Below are 12775 nucleotides of genomic sequence, written 5' to 3' on the forward strand. Positions count from 1 at the left end.
GATGGGACTTTTTTTTCATAAGCAGATAATATGGTTGTGTAAATGAGTTTCCACTTCAGGAATCTGTAAGAACAATTGTTTCCCTGTAAGAGGAATTTGTTACTGGAACACCTGATGTTTTACCTGAAATCTGCACTTCGGATTGAAACACTGTCATACACGTCCCTCTGCAACTACCTAGGTCCTTCCCACTATCTGGCCCCTTCAGTCTCCAACTTACTTTAATACTTTCAAGCTCAGCAGCTATCTAGATTTGCACCTTCATGCGTGCCCAGAACTGCCCTAGTCCTGACAAGGCCAAGCAGCTCAGCCCAATTCACACCTATGTCTGATCAGGATCAAGAAACTAGGCGTTGCTTTGCCTAAATACCCTGAGGCTTTGATCGGGGATTATGTGTTACCTGGTGACTGTTTCATGTAAAATGCATAAACAGTGCTGGGAGCAGAGTCCAGGATCTCAAACTCCCGTAGGAATGCTGGAAGCAGTAGGCAGGACAGCCGTGCTCGCCCCACTCAGCGCACAGTGGTTCACGGCTGCTGCTGCAGAGCAGCAGCTCCTCGGCAGAGCGCAGGCCCGGAATGTTCAGCTTCCAGCCTTGTGGCTTGGGTGCTCTGCTAGAGGCTGCAGCTGAGAACAAACAGCCTCAGGAGAACAGTGACCCTGTTTGTCACTTCCTGGCTGCTGGTAATCCACATTTCAGATTAGACATTTGTGCTGTGACAGAAGGCTGCTTCCAGAGGTCTGGATCACTGCAGCAGTAGCATTTAAGTCTTAAAATTTCCCTATTAATCTCTCCGGTCACCACCCTAAATGTTTTGGTCCTTGCATGGAAGTGCCAGGCTTGCCTCAGGCATGCTGCAGGGATTGCTGGCTACAAAGTCAGGAGCTGGGCACTAGAAATAAGAAACACAGAGCTTAATACTGAGACATCAAAGTATGATACAACTTAAAAAACTTGCAGTTGCATCTGCAAATGGATATACTGCATCCTCAGCCTATGCACTCAGGTCTTGGTGTATGACATGAGGAGTGTCATGAATTAATGTGTGCTAAGTGAGAAAGCCATTGGGAAAATCTGTACTGCTGCTATTGCTGCAGGGAAACAAAGTCCTCCCCTACCCAAATCAGCTTCCTGCCTGATAATGCTCTCTCCCTAACAACTAGTGGTGCATTTGTCTCATTAAGGACCATTGGGGGGGGGAGAGCAAGCAGCTTTGTTTCTTCTAAAAATGGGGGAAATTGCATTTATATCTTTAAATAGCAAAATTATTTCTACATCTGCTTGCATTGCTCACAGAAGAATTACTTTACCATAAAAATGCACAAATTATTGCATTTCTCAGAGGAAACATCCAACTGAACATGCTTCCATCTGGACCAAATTGATGACAGTGTGCAGCTTGGTCTGGTTGGTTTCCATTTTTACTACAAAAATTATATTTGTGATGGTAGAAATTGATAATTCTTTCCTGGACCAAATACACAAAAATGCTTTGAAAAAAGCTGTATCTTGCTTGTAATTGCAAGGCAGAGGTTGTTTCTAAGTTTCACTTATTCAAGAACTCTTCCACTGTGTATTTCCTTATTTGCTGCAGTGCTGAGGAAGTTCCTTTGGAAACCACTCAGCACACCCAGTACACACAATGAAGATACCAAGAGAGAGCCACAGGCCAAGTTGTTTCTCATAAATGCTCTCAGGCTTCCATCTGACATGACGCAATAAAGAGTAAAGCTATTCACATTACTTTCATGCCACGATCTGGAGGCAAAACCTCTTTCTGATACCTCAGAAGAATGAAAAATAGAAAGACAAAGCTGGGAATATGCTTCTGAATTGTGCACTTCAGCTCCACCATGACTTTATGACTAATGCCACAACTCATCTTTGGATTTCCACTGCCTTCGCCATCACAGGCAATATTAGGGACTCCCCAGCTAAAAGCAGGAGCAGCTACCAACAGAGCTCTTCATCACTATAGCTGCTGCTCTAAGAAATTTGGCTCTTCCAGCACAAAGCAGAAGCAGAACACAGTCACTGGTGGGTCCAACTCCAAGACCATCATTAGCTACAGAGGACTATGGATACTGCAGGGGTAGAAAAGAAAAACTACTTTCTCCGAGGCTAATGACTGCCAGGGCGCATGAAGCTCCAACATACAAGCTGAGGAAGCATGTCACTGTGCTGTTCCCCAGCACTGGAGCTCACTTGGTCCAGCAATGGCAGTGCAGAGCTCTGATTCACAGCACTGTGTGCAGGGCCACCTTGTGCAAATCAGTAACGGCTTCAGGGGAAAATGAACAGATGGTCATGGGGAAAATTCCCAGGGTTTCTTCCTCCTCTCCTCTGTGATAATAGGCTACCTATGACTGTCTGAAACCACCTGTGTTTTTCCCAGGCATCCTGGCTACCAGTTAGAACAAAGTGTATGTCTCTACAGTGGTGTTGGCAGCACTGGGCTCGCTTTTCATTAAAAGCCTCACATTTGTGTGCAAGAGACTGTACAGTCCAGAAGCTCACTGCCAGGATGCCACCAAGGGGTGACATGGTAGTGATGACTAATACTCAGGCTTAGGTTCAGGGAATACTTAACATTTTTTAGCTAATCCCACTGCTTCAGGGAGTAAATCCTGGTACCCCAGTTTTTCCACTGCCGTAAGGGGAAGAAGTAAATCATCACCTGGTTTTTAGAGAAAGAGTGCAGTGAATCAGTGTTGTTAAAGACTCCTGCAACTTGCTAGGCAACTTAGAAACAACAGATGTTACCCAGAACAAAGCACAACATAAAGAAATAGCACACAATCCAGAGAAAAGAGCAGAAAACTCCACCACCCTGAGTGTATACTGCTGCAGCAAATGCGTATCTCATGAGTAAGGTGAATTTTCACGTGGCATCACAATGCTGCAAAGTCTGCCATCTAGTAACACTTACTGCTGACCCTGCCACAGCATGGCCATGTGCTCCTCCAGAGCAGCATGGAGGCACAGGATCTGGACTTTATGTTGCCATCCTTCTAGCTTTGCTTAAGCTACAAGATATTTGCTAAAATCCCCAGCTCAGCCAGATTTCATAAAAGCGAGCATGAATTTCATGTAAACTCCCTGTTTCTGACACCAGGTTTTCTGGGATGAGCATCCTGAACACATCCCAGTTCATCTGGGATGAACTGACCTGCAGGTCAGTTCAAGGGTCTGTGAGCTGGACTGCTTGCCAACCACCCACCTGAAGCCCATCGTGCAGGTACAGACACATAGGGCAGCACCAATGACACCTGCTTCCCCAGGACACTGTGTGTCCTCCACTCCCCTCCTTCCCATCCTAGTGTCAGTAACACAGAACACAGTAAGGCAAACATGAGGGCTCTGGGGCACCCAAAATACCCCTTTCCCAGCAGCAAAGAGCCACTGGAGATGCCTCCTGATGTGTGTGAGCACTCAGTTGCATTAATCCTCTTTTCCTCCCACTACAAAGACCCTACAACAGCTCCCACATATGTTCTTCCCAGTATAGTCTACTGTTTCCTCACATCAGAATCTGCTGCTCAGCCTTGCTGTCTTCTGCTTGCTGCAGAGGGGCAGCTCAGTAAAAAGCCATTCCTTCCCTCTCCTGCTTGTGTGGCCAAGCCTTGGATGGAGGCAGGCCTTGGTCCCTCTATGACTACAGAGCTCAAGAAGACTCTGTAAAAGGTTTGGTTCTCAAAAGATGCTCTGACCTCACAGCCAAACACAACCTCCTCTGCAGAGACAACCTTTCCTCACCAACCCCTCTCTCTCCCCCAGGGTTAACAGGCAGTTGGGACTCCTGGAGCAGGGGTTCTTGATTTGTTAAAGGATCACTGCCTTTCCAAATTGCATTTCAAGAAGCTAGGAACTGTAACCTGCAGTCTGCATGATTTCTGTTTCCAAAGGGGATCTTGTGTGTGTGTGTGTCCCTGTGTGTGTGCCACCCTCCCTTGAGAAATAACCATGCCTGGGGCAGACCACCCTCAGGCACTGTGGGGGCACGCCAGCTGGGCCATGCTGGTTGCACTTTGGCTATGACTGCTCCGGTCCTGTGTCCATCACATTTCCTATTTTGAGGACTAGATATGGGCCTCAGGCCAGGCCACTTGAAGGACAGGAGCACTAAGCATTACAGCTGAGAAGCTGTGGTTAGCTGGCAGGTGTCAGAAGTATTACTTTTATGATAAGTAGCTCTAATGGCAAAACCTTTTCTAGGGAATCCTACCTGCAGCCAGTAGATGAACCACAAAGGACAGACTCCATCCCTTCTCCAGAATACTATTTGGTGTCTAAAGACAAGTATTTCTTAGAAAATGACTCTTTGGGGGTTTTTTTTTGCAAAAGATAATGACAGAACAGGGGTCACAATGCATAAAGTGCACATATGCTCAGTCACTTGGAAGAAGGATGTGCTGTAGCACCCGTGTTTGAATTTTAACTGTTGACTGTGAGCCAGCTACACCACAGCTCTTGACTGGCACAATTCCATAGGGAAGATGCACAGGTCTGAGCCTAAAGGAGAATTTCCCAGGAGACAAATAATGCCCTACCTGATATTTCAACCTTGATTGCCTACAGTGTCCTGAGACAAACACTGGAAGAAATATGGAAACAATTTTGTTGTTGTTATTGTTGCTGTTGCCCCCTGATTACAAATCCTCTCAATAGATTTGGAGATGTTGAAAATAATCTAAGAGAATGTGGATTATTTTTTAACTGGTATTTTAGTCCAGAACTGGAAAGAATGGTGATGGAAGAAAAGCTAACCCAGGCTGATTTGTTACAGTAAAGCTGTGCTGTACTTTAGATTACTTATTAACAAACAGCAAATGGGCCTCTGCCTTGACCTTTTTTCATTTGAGCAAATATACTCTTCCTGCCCCTTGTAAACAGAAGTTACTGGTAACTGAGTCACGTACCCCCTCACATCCCTGGAGTTAGTTTTTTTCATCTGTGGCAAGGATTTTAGTAAAATTGAATTTTGTCAGGCTCACCAAGGTTATTAGCAGTATTATTAGTCTTAATAATACAACAGTAATAATACTTCTTGGGATCACCATAAACCTGAAAACATCTAAGTACCTCACAAATTAATTAACAAAACTCCATAGGAGGTCTGAGAAACCAGCAGAAATTGTCAGCTTTACTTCAGAGCTGAAGAGCTGAAAACAGAGCCACAGCAAGCAGAAATGGCAGTTTGCTTGATGAATTTCAATTAATGGCTGTTCCCTTGGTCTCATGAAATGCCAGGTGCACAGTGCCTCTGGCAACACTGCCAGGTTAAAAGCAGCAGCCCACAGCACGCATCTGGAGCAGCAGAAGTCAATAGTAGGTTTGGGAACTGGAATCAAAAGGATAGGTTCTTCCACTGAGAGCTGAGATTTCAGTAGCTGCTGTGCTTTTAATGGGACTGTTGGATATGCCCCAGGTATCTTGTGCCTTGGGATGCATGGCAAATGGTTCCTTGGGCACTTTGGAATATCCCACTTCTGCAGATCTTCAGTGAAGCTGAACATGAAGAACATGCCTACAAATCTGCAAATGTCCCAACAGGCTACAGCTATCCACTCCTTTGTCAGCTTTTACGTTAAACCTTTTTGAATGAAGGAGGCAAACTCTGACAACCACAAGGAACTCCTCTGCAAAGCTGATGACTACTTTTCCTACCTAATTATTTCCCTGACTTGTCTCTACTGGTATTAAACCCTCCAGTGATGGCCAAAACATGACAATAGCACCAAGGAGTTTGTAGAATTAATCTTGATTTTAAGTTAATTTATCCTGCAGATATCACCCAAATCCATTTTGTAAAGGAAAACATCAGGTACTCATTAAAAAAGGTGAAAGTTTCATCTAGATTCTTAACCAGTGATTTTTAACAGTTTTTGCAGCATGGGGTAATTACCTGTACTAATTGCAGACTCCTCTAAGGTACATTATGCCACAGCATTTGGATGATTGTATGTACAATTTGGAGGAGTGACTTTAATTGTTTTGTTGATTTGTTCAAAAACCTTACCATTTGTAGGCATAGAAATGACACAGACAAAGTCAATCTTTGCTTGAAGTCAGAAGGACAAAGTCCTAAGAACAACAGCCTCACAAGTGAGAGATCCAGGTGCAGTTTCCCACTCTGACACAGACTGCTCGTGTGATCTTAAGCATGTCACATAACCTGTCTGTCCCCACCTGTAAAATTAGGATAACAGTAGTTAGTTCATGCCAAAACCTTAAACATGTCAAAACAGTAAGAAAAATAAAGTTTGTCTACACTGAGTCTTTACCCATCAGTGTCTTCTACGACAAAAAGTACTGTGGCCAGACTGATTCAATTTTCTTGTCTGTGATAGAATCACTGGTCCTTGACATGTGGCCATTTCTTATTCTGTGACTGTGCTCACTCCCTATGCTCCACGCCTTGTGAAGACATTCTCTTTCTCTTCTCTGGAAAGGTGGATGCACTAACTTCACCATCATATTCATCCAATTTACTCCATTTAATCCCCCCAAGTTATTTAGAAAGCTCTCCACCTTTGCAATGAATTTGAAGCATCTCATTTGTTGACAATAAATCCTTATGCTTTACATGTTCCTTTACATCTCCTGTGATACCCACTCCAATTTCTCCTTACAAAAAGAGACACTGGTCCTATGGTTGAAATTCTGTGAGGTCTTGCTTTTGCAGGCATGCCAGAGTTCATTTTCCTCCACTTCCCTGTGTCTTGGCTGCCCCAACCCCAGCAATTCCTCTGCACAAACACACTGGTGGTGCCACAGAAGTTTTGCCATGTGATGCCTACTAACTTTAATGAGAATCCCATAGCTGCCATCCCACAGAGTGTTTTGAAGATCTGGGCTCTGTGTTTCATCCCAGATAGACAGTCTATAAAAGTATGGCAAACAATTCAGGCACAGTCTCTGGCCTGGCCAGCTTTCACCACTGACATGTTATACTACAGCAGAAGCAGCTTCTGGGCTTACATTCAGGCAGGAATGGAAGTGATGATGCATCTCTCTGGGAGCCCTCCTAGCCAGCAGATCCCAGAATACACAACCCAAGCAAAGGTGGGGGTCCTTTGCACACCCCACTAGTCCTGCGCTCTCTAGGCATAACATTTAGCAAACATCAAAGAGGGGCAGGAAGAACCCCGCTGCCCCCTTGCCCCTCCGACCCCCACCCCAAGCTTGGCAGGGGAGTTTCTGCAGAGTAGGGCATGCTCTGTCCAGGTACACACCCCTGGCTGCAGTCACTCACAGAACCGTGGAATTACAGAGCTTTCTGAAGAGCTTTTGTGACTGCGATAGAAAAAAATTACATCAGCAAAGGCACGATGAAGGATTCTGGAGTCTGCTGACAGCCTGAGAAGACACCTTTGCACGGGAGAATTTCCTGTTCACAGCCTGGGGACAGCTATGTATAACCTCCACTTGCTAAGGGCAGGCGCTCGCTGGGTTTGTGTAGACCCCAGTTTCTCCTACCTCTGTCTCACCCAGCTGTGAGCTCTGTAGAGCTCTGCTCTGCAGACATGGTGGCCTTCATTGCTGGCCCTATTTCCCTCCCACAGCAGGGAAGGACAGACAATCCTACAAGCAGACAACAGGACCATAATGTGGGACTACAGTAAGGAAATGAGTTGCTGAGGTCCCAGACTCATGGGCACATGAGTCCAGTGCAATTATCAAAGAACAGGATCGTGTTGCTATGGCTTTCTGCATCATTCTTCCTCACTTCCATATATCCATCAGCTGCCAAGAGCAGCTGCCTGGTGGGGCAGGCCTGCTCCACACCACCCAAATATACAGGAGCTGCTCTGCACCGGCAGCAGGCAATGGTGCAACAGATCCTGTCCTTGCCTAACCCTTACCTCCCTCCCTCCCTCCCTCACTCCCTCCCTCCCTCCCTCCCTCCCTTCCTTCCTTCCTGCCTTCCTACACTGGGCTTGTTGGTAGCTGTCTCCTTTACTGAAGAGCACGCCTGGGTGCGATGTCAGGTGAACATGGAACAGTGTCTCACCATCACCCCGTTCCCTGGCTCTCACACAATTGCAGCAAGATCTGGAAACCTCTGTGACCCAGTGCTGTTTTCACATCTCTTTACACACATTACTCTCTAAATGGGCAGAAACCTGTGAAATTGCTGATTCATTAACATCTTTGACATCTTGGCTGCTTCAAATAAGAGTTCACTCTGACCCAAGAATGATTTACCTCTCTTGGCTGTTCATCACAAACTGATACTGTCTCCAGTTCCTGGGACTTCGAGGGATTTGTGTAAAAATGAATTTTATTGAGTTTCTTGTGAAGCTGTTAATTTTGAGCAGTGAAACATTCAAGTCTCTGACAGAGAAGTGAATGATATCTAGAATTAGTGTTGGGAGAAGACTACTCACCAACTTCATACCCAGCCAACTTCCTCAAACCTATCAGCATCAGCATATTTCCCAAGTCACAGCTTGGGGACCATGGAAGAATGGATGAGAACCTCTGATACTCAAGGGCCCCCAACTGGGCCTGTGCATGGATTGGAAATAGGTTTCCAAGCTGCCAAACACTGGACCTGTCCATCCCATACAGGCTACAGCCACCTTCTGTTGTATCACCAGAAAAGCTTCATTTCCTTCTTTCTCACCTCAGCTGTCATCAGCAGCTGTTTCTGCAGATGATTTCCACTTTAATCCTATTGCCTTTCCCTCCTTTCTTTTCTTGCTGTGCTCTAAGAATCTGTTACTGCCGATCTACTTTCCCATGAATGATCACTGTCTCACTAAGCAGGGTAAAGCTGTGGTCAGTAAGATTTCCTGCCAGTGCATGTTATATAACACTATTGTGGCCAAGAAGCTGCCCCCTTCCTCCCCCACAGCCACATCTTCGTACTTGTGAAACCATCCCCTCAGAACAAGAACTCACTCCAGGGTAAGAGGCCTGAATAGGGCTAGCAGGATTTGGCCCTGAAACTTTGTTATTAGAGCTGCCACCAGAATCCAAAGAGGTGCTGCTCAGCTGCACCTCCCATTAACATCACCAGCATGAAAGATGGTTTGCATACCTCGGTATTAACCCCAGCATTATCAGAGGACAAATCAAAACCATCATAATAAAATTTTGCAATAACCTCAGTTTAATTAATAGCAAGGAGAAAAAAGTCTTGCCAGGCCAGATGGCAAGCTCTTGGTTTCTCACATGATGACTGTCAAATTACTGTCTCCACAAAAGAACGTCACAGAGTATATTTAATAAACCTTGGAAATGTTTATTGAAGTGGCAGTAAAGATTCTGACTGATCTGCCTGGATGTGTCCACATGAAAGAGCCAAATGTAGAGTTGGGTTTAAGAAGTTACCACCAATAAAAGATTCAAGTGCATAAAACTAGACTTTAACTGTACTCAGTTCACTGAAGTCCACAGCCACAGAGGTCCTACACTCATGTACTTGTACTCTGTGGCCTCTCCTTGGCTCACATTCAAGTTTTCTGCTTCCACACCTGCCCAGAACAGCATCTCCAGGGAGATGCACTTTACACTATCCTCCATGGGCATCCAGAGATGAGGTAGCTCTTCTCTGAATGCCCTAAGAGATGGGGTCTTGTAAACCAGCTCCAAGAACACCAAATGCAGCCTGAGGCTCCTCAAACCATGGAGCTCTAATCCCTTCACTCTCAAAGAGAAGTTGCCCACCAACAGTGGGACAGGGAGAGCAACCATCCTGTTAGTGGAGGGCATGGTTTCACTCTGAAGACCTTCACCCAGAATAGCTGATCAGCTGGCAGTTAGACAGTCTCATGGGAAGTGAGAGACAAACACCCTCAGATTGAGGAAGGCATTGAACTCAGGTCTCCCACTTCCTCAGTGAATGCTCTTTAAAAAAAGACAGTGACTTAGACATCAACCAGAAGGAAGAAACACTACTCTCTTATCTCCAAGAGCAATGTCCTTGGGGAGATGCATACCATCAGAATGCTTACAGGACTCAAGCACTAAGTCCTGAGTGCTGTTTCTGTGCTCTGATGGAATGGCAGGGATGGGAGAGCACAAGATTTCAAAACACCTGTATTTTCAGTCTGCTCTCATGAAATAGGGTCTCTGTTTGGGAGGGAGATGTCTCAAATGTCTAGGTTAGGTCTGGCTGTAGCCCTTACTTGACCAGGGACAATGAGAGAGAGAAAGGGTTATGCCATTGTACAGCATTGCTGCTCCATTTCTTGGGAGCATACACTCATCTGGACTACGATCCCTTCAGCCCATCCCAGCAACCTGGCCTGCTGACCCCTCCCTGCCCACGGGCTAGGAAGCCTTGGCACAACAGCACAGCTTTTGGCTCCAGGGTCTGGCTCTCAAGACTAGAGACAGTGGCACCTCCTCTTTGGATGCTGAGCCTTCCGCACCCTGACTCGCAGTAAGTCAGCACCACTCGTGGGACTGGGGTGCCCGGGTGGCACTATCAGCACCAGGGGCTTGTCTTTCATCTATGCTCTTTGGTTGAAAGGATGTGATTCACTGAAGCTTTACAGGTTTTTGGCTAGTGAATGGACATGTTGTGTGGGAATTTGTTTTGGTTCTTTTAAGTTTTTGTCTTTTGGTGGGACAGTACACTTAGAAACTTTCTTTTCTTCCCCCTTACAGAAAATAGGAGAAAAAATGACTTGACACTTTCATACTGCAGCAAAACAATCTTTACACTGTACTAAGTTCTGCCTCATCTGGGTGAAAGCACAGTGTGCTTTCATGGCCTTATCTGTGATCTTGCAACAATAATAACAACAAGAAGAAAACAAATTTTCAAAATAAAACAAACCAATAAAGTTCATCAGCTGCAAGTGCTGGTTTTCCCATGAAAAAAGGCAACATGACACAATTTTTGCAATCTGTTTCCCTTGGCAGATGGTATTTCCATTTCCAGTGTAAAGGCTGAAGTGACTGACACCACTCTTAACTTTAGTTAAACCCTTCTACAGCTGTTGAAGCCACTGCAGAGTTCTGCTTTCATGTTGCTGCTAGCACAGGGAGTTTCAGAATAATTTTGGATTGGCTTGGATACAAGTCTAGCAGGGTACTACAAATAGAAATAGCAGAAGAACATAGTAGAGTAAAAATATGCAGTGTTAGATCACGGGTGGAGAAGTAGCACAGACAGGAAGCCAATGAAAGCGACAGGCATGCTACTGCTCCCTGCCACTGGCTAGATTTTCAATGCACTCTATTTCCAAATTTCTGAAAAAATTACCACTTGCATTAACCTTGCCTCCTGCCTACATATCAGCATTGACAGTCATTCTGGATAAAAAAGCAGCCATGACAGGAAGGGGAACATCTGCTTTAAAAGCTGCCCCTTCAAAGCCACCCTGTGCATTGCATCACAGTTCGCATGGTCACTGCACAATAAAGTTTCATCTCACCAACGGGTACACTGAGGCAGAACCCTGAACTTGAACCTTTCTGACCTTTGGGGATACCTGTTTGCAGTCTGGGCTCAATCCATTCCTATCAATGCCCACATCTGACAATCTGTGTGCCTGCAGCCAGACTTGGTTGATGCACTTTTTGGCCTGGGCTTGTCCAAGGTGCAGACCACGGCCAATTCCTACTGCCTCGTGTGGGATTTGTCAGTTCCATTAAGGAATCTGAATCTGGGTTAGGAACCTAACTTACGGCACTTGGAGTGAAAAACTTTAGCCAGTAAGACTGCCCAATCCCTATTACCATGACAGCTCAGGAATGTGAGAACTCAGCAGTCTGCAATAAGGTGCCACTTTAAATGTAGATTAAACTGAAAACAGCCCTTATAGCCTAGAGGACCTGGGACAAGTGTCTGCCAGCTGAAATGCCTTGAAGGTAGCTATTGCTAGTGAATCAGGTGGTGGCTTAAGGTGCCTACAGTTGCCTCAAGACACAGACAGATTTTTTTTCCAGAGACACTGTGGGTTTTTTTAGTACCATAGAAACTTGGCAGCTCCAGCCCTAGGGAGATCCACGCAAAGCTCCTGCAAACCTCCTGCTTGCTCTGGTTCCCATGGCACATCCACTGAATTTCACTTTGAATTTCAGCCTCATAAATCTCCAAACTCAGCCTAGAGAGATAAACTATGCCAAGCCTGGGCTCCAGCTATGGAGCAGGACTGTTCCCTCTCCTCTGAACACTACTATATGAAACCAAGTTGCCCTACTGTGACACAGGAAAAATAGGATCAGCATCCAGTGCAAGGTGTTGGGAGGATGTATTTTCTCATCTGTTTGCAGCCTGAGGGTGAAACAAAGTGAGAGTTTTTTCCCTGGCTGGTGTCCTCCTGCTAGCCAGGGACAAAGTCACTTGTCCTTTTGGTTCTCTTAGATCTGTCCAGCAATGATCTCAGAGATTTGTTGACATGCCGGTGGGCACTTCTGACAGTGGATGGGGTGCCAGTGGTTCTGCATTTTCTTTTCCGACAACTCCCAGAGGACGGTGATGCTTTTATGCTTAATATATGCTGTCATTTTGCATTATATCTTTTCTTTGGAAGTAACTTCATAAAGGACCAAAAGAAAACACAATCCCAAACCCCAAAATCCAAACACCATAGAAAACTGAGGAGTGCTGCAGACATCACACATGAATTACTGCTCCTTCAACTGACACAGAGCCAAAAGAAGCCATAGCCCCGCCTGCTTTACAACATGCTCTGCCACTGACTGGTGGTTACTGGTCACCAGCATGACTTCCCTGGATTTCTGCTCTTTTTATTCTCCAGTCCCATGATGTGGTGAGGCCCTTGCCAGAGGCTTTTGCTGCTGTATCAGCA

The sequence above is a fragment of the Coloeus monedula genome (genome assembly GCF_965178545.1).
Source record: "Coloeus monedula genome assembly, chromosome: 13".
In the NCBI taxonomy this organism is placed as follows: Eukaryota; Metazoa; Chordata; class Aves; order Passeriformes; family Corvidae; genus Coloeus; species Coloeus monedula.